We start from the raw sequence: 13,053 nt of genomic DNA on the forward strand, positions 1-13,053 counted from the left end.
TTGCCATGTCAGCTGTGGTGGCACTGTCTGAGCACGTCGCGGGGCTGGTGGCGGTGGTTGCGGCGGTGTCTGTGGCGGAGGTGCTGGCAGTGGTGCATGTGTCTGCACCTGTTGAGGGACACAGCAGGACGCCTCCTGCAGCCTCGGGCGGCTGCCCACTGGGGATGATGCTGGGGACTGTTGGTGAGGCAGCAGACGTGCAGGTGGCGGTGCAGGTGGCAGTACAGGTAGCGGTGCAGGTGGCGGTGTCCACCGCTGTACAGGTTGATGTTCTGGTTGACAGAAGGGGTGACTCTGGTCCCTCAGCCGGAGCCTCCGTGCCCTGTCCTGACCTGCTCTTCGCCTTGTGTCCCTTCCCCACCTTTGATGTCACTCCTGGTCCCTTGATACTGTCCCCTTTTGGCTTGGAGGAGACCTTGCTTGGTGGTTGGGGCGGCTTCTCCCTCCGGCATGTAGGCACCTTCTTCACCTTGGCAGGTGGCGGAATGGCCTGCTCCTTGGCCTCGTTAGGTGGCACACTGGCAGCCCGGATGGGTGTCGGTCGCGATGTGACCGGACTTGGGAAGACCACTGTGCTGGATGATTTGGTGGCTGAGGTGCTGGGCTGGGACCTGGACAGCCTGGCCCTAGGGGAAGGATGGGGGGGAGGTGTAGGGAAGAGGTCAGTATTAGCCAGGAAGAGTTTCTTAGACACACTGGGATGGGAAGATGGAGGGGGTTTGGGAGTGGAGGAAGAGGTAGTGGTTGTAGGAGGTGTATGTCTGCTGAATTTGGGTGAAAGTGCATGGGCCGGAGGCTGTTGTGAGGTGGATGGCTGTTGGGTGGGTGTGTGCCTGCATTTGTGTACTTTGGGAGGAGGGCTCACAGACACAATGGGAGAGGACACAGGAGATGTGTGCTTGGTAGTGGGGGTGGTGATTGCACGTGAGTGGTGTGTGGTGATGGGCGTGCTGGTGATGGAGGTAGTGGCTGAGGATGTAGTGCATGCAGGTGTGAGTGGAGACAAGACAGGGAGGGAGATGAAGGACGTGGAGGAGGGGGACACAGTGGAGGCAGTGGATGTTGGTGTGTCTGCATGGGTATGGTGCTTGTGTGAGTGCCTGTGGGATGTGTGGTGCTTATGTTTGCCATGTCCACTCGTGTGTTGATGAGTGTGCATGCTGGTCTGATGGTGTGCTTGTGATAGGCTGAGGTACAGGGGATTGGGTCTGGGTAGAGGAAGTTGGAGGGGGGAGGCTGGACACAGGGACAATGGCTGCCATCAGTGCTGAGGCCAGAGCCTGAAATGCTCTCTTTTGGGCCACCACGCCAGAATGAATGCCCTCCAGGTATGCATTTGTTTGCTGCAAATGCCTCTCAACACTCTGGATGGCATTCAAAATGGTTGATTGCCCAACAGTGAGGGATCTCAGGAGGTCAATACCCTCCTCACTGAGGGCAGCAGGGCTGACTGGGGCAGGGCCTGAGGTGCCTGGGGAGAAGGAGATGCCCACCCTCCTGGGTGAGCGGGTACGGGAAACTCGATGAGGGGCTGCTGGGAGGGCGGTGCTGGTAGGGGGGGTGGCGGCTGTACCTGTTGATGCGGTGGGCACAGAGGTGCCTGCCACCGCAAGGGAGCTCCCATCAGAGGAGGAGTCGCTGTTGGTGGTATCTCCTCCTGTCCCCGTCGTGGAGCTCCCCTTGCCCTCTGTCCCACTGGTGCCTTCGGACTCCGTTACTTCACCCTCCAGGGCCATATGGGATGCAGCTCCCTCCTGCTCCGGTGCCACTGCTCCTCCAGCAGATGATGCTAATGCACACAAGGACAGGGTGACAAAACAAAAAGGGGGGGAAAGACAGAGGAGACACATTGTCAATGCCTGCAACACCACTACCGTTGGTGGACACAACACAGAGGGAGCAGACCTATGCAATAAGCCATGCACTAACAGGGCAGGGAAAAAGCACATGCCCATGGGGGACTCTGTCTAGACCCATTTCATGCACAGCTGGAACCCATAGGAGCCTGACTAGGTGTAGAGGGCAAATACCACCTTTGGGCTGAGAATGAGGCTGCAAATCAATGGATCTACCTTTGCGCGTCTGCCCTGGCCTAGGGGAACCCACAGCCCACCTCCCACACCCAGACACCTCGTCAAGCACGCAGAGTCAGCTGAATGAGAGTGTACTCACCCCCTTGTGGCTGCTGTGATGCCCTCAAGTGCCCATCCAACTCAGGATATGCCACCGCCAGGATCCGGTACATCAGGGGGGGGTCATGGTGTGACGGGCACCCCTTCCACGTTGGGAGGCCATCCCCAGCTGGGCCTCCACCGTCTTCTTGCTCCAGCGACGCAGGTCCTCCCATCTTTGCCGTCAGTGGGTGCTCCATCTATGGTAGACCCCCAGGGTCCGCACTTCCTTGGTGATGGCACGCAAAAATACCCTTCTTCTGGTGGGCGCTGATATAGAGGAATAGTGAAGTAAAAATGTATGTTACTCCCCGTAGATTTCTTCTCACACATTGGCCATAAACCGCTCACCCTGGCCCAGAGAAACATGCACACACCATCCTCACATGCTGGCCTGTCCTCCCCTGTCTCTTCCATCCACAACACTCCATGCAATCATGTGCCATCCACCATTCACACAGTTTACTCACCTGTTTGTCTGGAGGACCGTAGAGTTGCGTGTACTGGGGGAGGACCCCATCCACCAGTTTCTCCAACTCCTCTGCAGTGAAGGCAGGGGCTCTTTTCCCAGACACTGTGGCCATTGTCGCTTCCAGATGCAGGTCACAGCAGCACTTGCAGTGTAGGTCCTCTCCTGTTGAAGGTCAGGTATCAAGTGAGGGAACACATAGAAAATGGCGTCACGTCTGGGGCGGTGCGCACCGTCACCACCGGCGTACATCGTCATTGGCTCCTTGAACCCATAGGGCCCAATGATAACAAATGCTGAATTGCGCAGCGGTCTTCGACCACCTACCGCGACTCTGCACAACGCCAGCGCAGTTACCTCATTTCCCCTTGTCCCACCTTACAGGTCAGACAGCCGCCATTTCAGGGGGCCACATGGCAGGCCAACTAACTGCGTCACACCTCTTTAGGCCAGGAATACGGACAGACATTGCACATAGAGAAAATTTCACGATTGTGCTAAACAGCCTTGTGAAACCTATGGGGTGTATGACCCTCTGCTCACCGCTGGGGCAGGTGATGAGATGGTGCATCCTCCGGTGTACAGACCCCTGGTGGACCTGTCGACAATGGAAGACAGACACATCATTATCACTTACAGACTTGATCGTGCAACAATCCAGGAACTGTGTGCCCAGTTGGAGGCAGACCTGATGTCAGCTATCCCGCCATCCCACAGGAATCCCCCATCTAGTGCAGGTCCTGTCAGTGCTCCATTTCCTGGCAAGAGGGTCTTTTCAGACAACAGTAGCCATGGCATCAGGGATGTCACAGCCAATGTTCTCTAACGTGTTGTCCAGAGTGTTATCTGCCCTGCTGAAACACATGCGCAGCTACATTGTTTTCCCTCAGGTGGAGGATCTGCCCACAGTGAAAGGTAACTTTTATGCCCTGGGACATATCCCCAACATTATTGGTGCCATTGATGGTACACATTGGCATTTTTTCCCCCCCCGCAGCAATGAACAGGTGTACAGAAACCGGAAAAGCTACCATTTAATGAATGTGCAGATGGTGTGTTTGGCAGACCAGTACTTCTCCCATGTCAATGCCAAGTATCCAGGCTCTGTGCATGACACTTACATTTTGAGGAATAGCAGCATCCCTTATGTGATGGGGCAACTCCAGGAGGACTGTGTGTGGCTAATAGGTGAGCCCAAGGTCTCCACACAGTTTCATTTGCTGTCTGGGTATGGGAGATTCCCTAATGTTTGGAGTATGTCTAACAGTTGTCCCTCAATATTTGCAGGTGACTCTGGTTACCCCAACCTGTTATGGCTACTGACCCCAGTGAGGAATCCCAGGACAAGGACAGAGGAACGCTACAATGAGGCACGTGGGCGAACTAGGAGGATAATAGAGCGCACCTTCGGCCTCCTGAAGGCCAGATTCCGGTGCCTCCATCTGACAGGTGGATCCCTATACTACTCACCGAAGAAGGTGTGCCAGATCATCGTGGCCTGCTGTATGTTGCACAACCTGGCTTTGCCATGCCAGGTGCCTTTTCTGCAGGAGGATGGGTCTGATGGTGGTCTTGTGACAGCTGTAGAGCCTGTGGACAGTGAAGAAGAGGAGGGAGAAGAAGATGTAGACATCCGTAACAACATCATCATGCAATACTTCCAGTGAGACACAGGTTAGAGGATGGCAGTGCTTCCCACATCTCATACTATTGTAGGACCTAGCATTAATCTGCCTTTTTACCTCTGAGTATGGACCCTAACTTGTCACTTTGGCTTTCCATTTCACAGATCTGGGTCCCATTTTGTGCCCTCTGCTATGTTTACTGCTGGTCAACAACTGTGTAACATTGGTATGTGAACAAGTACATTGACATTGCTATATTTCAGAGAGGTTGCAATTACACATTTGTGAAAGCACAGCCTAACTCCAGATTGATTTGTGATTCAAGGGTGTTTATTTCTGTGCCAATAAGTGGAGGGGTGTGTGAAATGGGCTGGGGTGATGGTGGAGGAAGGTCCATGGTAGAGTCCAGTTTCTTGGTCTCACAGGTGCATTGTCCAATGGGGCATCGGAAGGGGAGCAATGGCAGTTTAAGGTGGACAGGATGACAAAGTGGGACAGAAGGGTGACATTCAGGAGGGTCTGATTTCCTGGCGGGGTCTTGGCAGTGTTCTCTATCTTGTTCCTGGATCTCAGGGACCGTTTGCGGGGTGGTTCTCCTTCTGCAGGAGGTGGGGTGCTGGTGGCCTGATGGTCCTGTGGCGCTGCCTCCTGTCCACTAGTGCCGGCGGAGGTGGAGGGCTGTTCATCATCCAGGCTAGTGTCAGGGGCCCGTTTGTGTGCCACTGTGTCCCTCATGGTATTGACAAGGTCTGCCAGCACCCCTTCAATGGTGACCAGGGTGGTGTTAATGGACTTCAAGTCCTCCCTGATCCCAAGGTAGTGTTCCTCCTGCAGCCGCTGAGTCTCCTGAAACTTGGCCAGTACCGTGCCCATGGTCTCCTGGGAATGATGGTATGCTCCCATGATGTTGGAGAGGGCCTTGTGGAGTGTTGGTTCCCTGGGCCTGTCCTCCCCCTGTCGCACAGCAGTCCTCCCAGGTTTCCTGGTATCCTGTGCCCCTGTCCCCTGAACCGTGTGCCCACTGCCACTGACCCCAGGTCCCTGATTGTCTTGGGTTGGTGGGTTTGCCTGGGTTCCCTGTAGTGGTGGACACACTGCTGATTGATGTGTCCTGGGGACAGTGGCATGGGCCCACTGGGTGGGTGCTGCTGTTTCCTGAGGGGGGGAGGGTCTGTGGTGGCTTCTGACAGTGGCAGGGGAATAGACTGTCCAGAGGTCCCTGATGGGCTGGGCTGGGCTGGTCATCTTGATCCAGGCGTGCAGAACTGCTGTCATCACTTTGGGCCTCTTCTGTGGGGGGACTGGATATGTCTGGCACCTCCTGTCCAGTGACGTTGGGTATGGGTCCTGTTGGGGTGTAAATGCATAGTTTTAGTATCTGTATGTGCCATCTTGTGCATTGGGTGAGGTACCCTCTACTCCTGTGCTTGCATTATTGTGTTTGCCCTTTTGTGATAGTTGGTTTGGGGTCTGTGTGGGTATCTGTACTGGACATGCTTTGGTGATGGGGGTCCATGCATAGGTGTTGCATGCAGGGCCTTGGTATTGGGATGTGTGGGTTGTGATAGTGGGACATATGTGAGGTTTTGGAGTGATGGGGGTGAGGGTGTGGGGGTATGTGATGGCATGCAGGTGAGGTGGGGGATTTGGTAAATAAGATATGACTTACCAGAGTCCAGTCCTCCTGCTACTCCTGCGAGGCCCTCAGGATGCAGTATTGCCAAGACTTGCTCCTCCCATGTTGTTAGTTGTGGGGGAGGAGCTGGGGGTCCACCGTCAGTCCTCTGTACAGCAATCTGGTCTCTGGATACCACTGAACGCACCTTCCCCCGTAGGTCGTTCCACCTCTTCCTGATGTCATCCCGTGTTCTTGGATGCTGTCCCACTGCGTTGACCCTGTCAACGATTCTCCGCCATAGCTTCATCTTTATAGCAATGGAGGTGTGCTGCTCCTGTGATCCGAAAATCTGTGGCTCTACCCGGATGACTTCCTCCACCATGACCCTGAGCTCCTCCTCTGAAAACCTGGGGTGTCTTTGAGGTGCCATGATGTTGTGTGGGTGATGTGTGAGGTGCTGTTTATTGTGCTGTGTGATGTGTTTGTGTGTCTTGTTTGAGGTGTGTGGATGTTGTATGAGTGATGGTGTTGTGTGCCTGTGGATGCTGGTGTTGTTTGCTATTCTCCCTCTCGCAGCTGTTTAAAAAAAATGTTGTTTTAAGGGTTTGTGGGTAATGTGGGTGTGTTTTATAGTGTTGCGAGTGTGTGGGTGTGGTGTGTGTATGTGTATCAGGTGTGTGTATTTGGAATTGTCCAATGTGGTTGTGTTTTGTAAATGTGTGTGTATTTTGAGCATGGCGGTGTGTACCGCCAATGGATTACCGCGGTTGTAAGACCGCCGCGTTGATTCGTGGGTCATGATAGTGTGGCCGTATTCTTGTTGGCGTGATGGTGTGAGTTTTGGTATCGCCAGTTTATCACTGACCTTTGGTGTGGCGGACTTGTGTGGGTGTCTGTATTGTGGCGGATTCCGAGATGTGGGTCGTAATACCTGTAGCTGAATTCCGCTGCCACAACGGTATGTTGGCAGCCTTCAGCACAGCGGAAAGCGGGATTTACCGCCAGGGTTGTAATGAGGGCCTATATTCCTCAGTTTATGATGACAGGAAAAGTAAGATACCTCACATTGCTTTGTTAGTTATAATCACCTAAAACTAAAGGTGGTGTTAACCTACCCAACTGTCAACATTATCATAAGGCTGCTTAGTAAAACAAGGTTTGTTAGGGCTCAAAGATGATTCTTTATATCCATTCCTAAATCACCATTGATTAATATGAATGTTCTATCCTTTTACCATAATCTGCATTATGCCTATATCCAAATCTTTGCCAAAGGTTTCATTTTACCTATTTTAAAAGTTATGGTACGTTGTATTTCACTTTCTAGTGGAATTTAAGATTCAAATGTAATTTTTGATTGACACAGCCCTTTAAATATTGGGAGAAACCTATATCTTGGCAGCATTGGCACCTGAGAGGTATTTCTCACCTAAATGGTTTCATTTCCAATAACACAGATTCCATCTGCTGATCCTTTTAATTTGTATCACTTTCCTTCTGGTTTACATACTATTTACAAAGGCAGGCTGCTATATTAAAGTTGTTTAAAATTATTTTAAAAATATCAAGACACACATTAAATTTGACCAACTTGGACTCTTTGTCAGTTACTGACTATGTGGTTGCCAAAACCTTTGAAATGTTCTATTCTGATTACTTAAAGAACGATTTGTTTTAGATCACAAACCATCTAATGCAAGTTATATATTGATTTCTAGTAGTAATTGGAAGTTTATTCTGAAAAAGAATCGTAAATCATTGTTCCAACATCAATTTATCAATTAAGTACTTTTTAATTCATGATTTGTTGGAATCATGTCCAACTTGTTGTCATTGTTGGAATTCATGATTTGTTGTACTCCTAATAATCATATTTATTTGTTGTTAAATGTTTAAAACTATCGAAATGTAAGAAATATAATGATGAAGAAGGTACATTAGTTGGTATGATTTTTCAAATTAAAGCTGATACGCCTTTTTGGAAACTTTCAAAAAATACTATTTGTAATATTCTCCATTTGAAAGAAGATGTGTTGTACTCACATATTATGTATAAATATACGAGTGTGAAACATTCTTTAAAGTAAGATGAAATGCAAATTATTTGTTATCTTTATGGAACTGGGATCTAAATACAGTTCATATAACTGTAAATCCTCTTTAGGCATCTGTAGGAAAGTACCCTCTTTCTTGGCATGGTTACCCCCATTTTCTGCCTGTTGTCAGTGTATTTGACTGTGTTCATTGAGATTCTGCTAACCAGGACCCCAGTGATTATGCTCTCTCTCTTCTAATTTGGTAACTTTCTTACTTACACCCCACATTTGGCATACTGGTGCCCCCATGTAAGTCTATAGTATATGGTACCCAGGGCATTGGGGTGCCAGGGGATCCCCATGGGCTGCAGCATGTATTATGCCACCCATGGGGAGCCCATGCAAAGAGTTCTACAGGCCTGCCATTGCAGCCTGCGTGAAAGGGTGCATGCACCCCTTTTCACTAATAGTCACTGCACCAGGTCACTGTAAGTCACCTCTATGGCAGGCCCTCCTAGCCCAGAGGGCAGGGTGCAAGTACCTGTGTGTGAGGGCACCCCTGCATTAGCAGAGGTGCCCCCACAAACTCCAGTTCAATTTTTCTGGACTTCGTGAGTGCGGGGACACCATTTTATGTGTGTACTGGAAACAGGTGTCCAGCTACATAATGGTAACTCCGAACCTAGGCATGTTTGGTATCAAACATGTCGGAATCATATCCCATTACTGTTGGCAGTATTGGAAGTATGATTCCATGCACTCTGGGGCCTCACTAGAGGACCCCCAGCATTGCTCCTACCAGCCTTCTGGGGTTTTCCAGGCAGCCCAAGCTGCTTCACCCCTCAGACAGGTTTCTGCCCTCCTGCTGCTTGAACAGCTCAAGGCCAGGAAGGTAGAACAAAGGATTTCCTTTGGGAGAGGGGGTAACACCCTCTCCTTTCGGAAATAAGTGTTACATGGCTTGAAAGGGGAAGCCTCCCCAAGTCACTGTTATGCTTTGAAGGGCACATTCGGTGCCCTCCTTGCATAAACCAGTCTACACCGGTTCAATTACCTCCAGTCCCTGCTCTGGTGTGAAACTGGACAATGGGAAGAGGAGTGACCACTCTCCTGCCCATCACCACCCCAGAGGTGGTACTCAGAGCTCCTCCAGAGGGTCCCTGGGTTCTGTCATCTTCAATCCAAGGTTGACAGGAACCTCTGGGAGCATCTGAGTGGCCAGGTCAGGCAGGTGATGTCAGAGCCCCCTCTTGATAGGTGGTCATCTGGCTAGGTGACCAATCCCCCTTTCAGGGCAATCTAGGTCTCTCTCTTGGGTGGGTCCTCGGATTCAGCTGCAAGATTCCAGCAAGACTCCTTTGTAACCTTACTTTGACTTCTAGCCACTGGACCGGTGACTGGACCCTCCGGGAACCAACAATCTGCATCCACGACGAAGACTCTCTTTGCAACATTGTTTCCACAGCTCCTTCCATCTTCTGCAATATTTCCCCAGCTGTGCATCCTCTGAGGGTGGCAAGTCTTCAGTCACTCCCCTGCATCTGCTGGAATCAACTGCAACGACGACCGGCTGCGTGGATCTCCTCTCATTCTGAGCTACTTGGATCGTGCATCACGGGTGGTGGTCCAGAGTAGTCTTCTTGGTCCTCTCTGCCAGCTGTCCAACTTTGATGGAGGTAAGCCCTTGCCTTCCTAGGCAGGACAGTAACCCAGTGCATCATCTCTTGCAGCTACCAAGGCTTGTATGCATCTTCTCCAATGGATCTTCAGACTCCATGTAGCCCCAGCACTCCTTCCTGTGACGCAAAGCCCTCTGTGTGCTTCTCCTGCACCATGGGACCCTTCTCCAGTTGTGCTGCGTGGGCTCTTCTGTGACTTCTGGTTCCTCATCCAGTGGGTCTCATGTGGGTGCTACTTCTTTTTCTGTGGACTCTCTGCCTCCGTGGGCTGAGTTCTCCTGGACCTTGCTGGTCCCTGGCAGCTCCACGTTTGCTTCACTGCGACTTCTGCCTTTGCCAAGGTTTGTTGGTGGCTTTTCCTCACCACTGACCGAAAGCAATCATTCATCCGGCGTGGGGCATCACCTGCATTCTCCAGGAACTCTTCACCTGCTCCAGGGCTGCATTCCTGACCGTCTTCGTCCTACCCTTGACCAACTCCTGCATCCACAGCTGGGTGGGTGGTAACTCCTACTCCTCCTGGACTCTTCTGTGACTTCTGGACTTGGTCCCCTTCTTCCACAGGTCTTCCTGTTCAGGAATTCACCGCTGGTTTCTCGCAGTCTTGTCTGAGTTTTGCATTTTCTTAATGTTCTACCTTTTGGGTGGTTTGAGGAAAATCAAGTAATTTACTCCTTTCCTCCTGGTCGTCAGGGGCACTGTGGTTCTTGCCTTTGGGGGGTTTTAGTACCCCCAGCTCCCCTCTACACATTCCACTTATCTAGGTGGGGGTCCTGTGTTCGCATTCCATTTGTTTAGTATATGGTTTGGGCTCCCCCTAAGGTCACTATTGTCTATCTGAATTTGCACTGTTTTCTATCTCCTTCTATGCCTATTGCTGATTACTAGTGTAAATATCTAGTGTGTTACTTACCTCCTATTGGAGGGTTGCCATTCTAGTACTTTTTGGTATTGTGTCACTAAAATAAAGTACCTTTATTTTTGTAACCCTGAGTGTTTTCTATCATGTGTGGAAGTGCTGTGTGACTACAGTGGTATTGCATGAGCTTTGCATGTCTCCTAGATAAGCCTTGGCTGTTCACCCACAGCTACCTCTAGAGAGCCCGGCTTCTAGACACTGGACCTGGTATGAGGTGTAAGTACCTCAGGTACCCACCACACACCAGGCCAGCTTCCTACATTGGTGGTGCAGCGGTGGGATAAGCACTTGTAATTGCCTTACCACTCTGTCACTTGGTACATTCCACTGGAAAGACCATTTACTAGCTAGAGGTACACATTGTACCTAGTATCAGGAAAGTAGTCTCTTGGGATTGGGTAAGCTAGGGGTCTAGGCATAGCCCTTGCTCCAAACTTCTTTGGGGAGACTTAGTTAGAGTGGTTAGGGAGCCTACACCACTCTAGCTAGCTGACATGTCTTCAGCAGAGCACACCTGTAACATGCTGGTAGCCAGGGGGAGGAGGAGTAAGAAGTAGACTCTGACCCTCCAGTGCTCGAAAAATAAAGTGTAGCTATTGAGGTGGGTCAGGAAGAACCCAGTGAGGATCAGAGAAACTCTAGGCACACTCACAGTCCTGTTAGGAGCAGTTAGCAGTGTAAAGGTGGGCCACACCAGTAGGTCCACTTTTGTCCCTAGGGGCTGGTTAAGAAGGTGTCCAAGGGTAGAACAGATCCCCCTGTGCCCACTCTCACATCTCCTCAGTATCTGAGAAGACCCACTGTTCAACTCCAGGAGAAGATTCCCTAGACAGGGAACCTAAGCAACTGAGACTGGGGGAGGCCAGGCTGAGGCTGCAGCAGCAACAGATAGCCCTAGATAGGGAGGCCATGGTGGCAGCAACTTTATTTTCAGGGAGCCTAGGGTCAGAGAGGACTATTTTGGTTCCAGAAACCTAAACAAGGTTGCCTCCCCTCCCCCCAATGAGGTGGGGGATGACATTTACAAGTGGTTCACTGCTCTGGAAAGGGCCTATAAGATACAGATGGTCCCTCAGAGACAGTGGGCTGCTATCCTCTGGCTCTCCTTCTCTGACAAAAGGAGAGATAGACTTCTCACTGTCAGAGAGGAAAACGCTGACACCTATGCTGTTCTAAAATCTGCACAGTTAGATGGATTTGGTCTCACCACTGAGCAACAAAGAATCAAGTTCAGGGAGACCAGGAAAGAGTCCTCCCAGGATTGGTTGATTATGTGGACTGCTCTGTTAAAGCTTTGGAAGGCTGGTTACATGGCAGCAAAGTCAGTGATTATGAGGGCTTGTATAATCTAATTTTGAGAGAGCATATTTTGAACAACTGTGTGTCTGACTTGTTGCACCATTACTTGGTTGACTCAGATCTGACCTCTCCTCAAGAACTGGGAAAGAAGGCAGACAAATGGGTCAGAACTAGGGTGAGCAGAAAAGCTCATACAGGGGGTGACAACAAGAAAGGGGAAGTAGGTAAGTCTCAGGACAAGGGTGGGGACAAAGATAAAAACAAGGAGTCTTCATCAAGCCCACAAAACTCTTCTGGGGGTGGGTCTAAAACCTCTTCTTCTTCCTCCCATGTTAAAAAGTAATGGTACTGTATGTGTAAAAACAAAGGCCATAGGCCAAGAGACAGCTCCTGCCCTAAGAAAAGCACCAATCCACCCACCACTACAACCCCCACCTCTACTACCAGTGACCGTAGTGATAGCAGAAGTTGTGGGTCAGGTAGCAATAACCAATCCAAGGGAGTAGCTGGGCTCACTTTAGGAAGTGTAGTGGAGGCTGGTTTTGTCAGAGAGACAACTGAGGCTATTTTAGTCTCTGATGGGGGCATTGATCTTGCCACCCTTGCTGCCCGTCCCCTTAATATAGATAAGTACAGGCAGCAGACCTTGATAAATAGTGTTCAGGCAGAGGCCTACAGGTACCAGTGTCACCATGGTGACTGAAAAACTGGTGTCCCTGAGCAACACCTACTTGGTCACCAGTACCAAGTGACTAATGCCCAAAACTATACTGTGTGCCACCATGGCAGTTGTTGATTTCAGCTGCGGGGGGGAGGAATGGGGCGTTACTGGTCCTAAAAAAGTTGTTGTGTCCACAGACCTACCTATAGAGTGTCTACTAGGGAACGACTTGGAGACTTCAGCTTGGGCTGAAGTAGAATTGGAGGCCCATGGAGCCATGCTAGGCATCCCAGGGCATATTTTTGCTTTGACTAGGGTGCAGGCCAAGAAGCAAAAAGATCAGGGAAACTTGGAGCCTGGAACAATGGCCCAAGAACTTCCAAAACCCAAGGTTAGAAAGGGCAAAAATGTGCCCCCTACCCCACCCTCCAGGCCAGCTTCCTACAGCATCTTTTATTATTCTTGGTGACAGTGTTCATTTTATAAAGAGAGAAGTGTATCTCTGTTTGTCACTATTGTCTCATATGGATTTAAGAAATGCATCTTGCAAAGCCACCTTTAGATGAATCAACAGTC

This window comes from Pleurodeles waltl, chromosome 1_2 (assembly GCF_031143425.1).
Source record: "Pleurodeles waltl isolate 20211129_DDA chromosome 1_2, aPleWal1.hap1.20221129, whole genome shotgun sequence".
NCBI classification, from domain to species: domain Eukaryota; kingdom Metazoa; phylum Chordata; class Amphibia; order Caudata; family Salamandridae; genus Pleurodeles; species Pleurodeles waltl.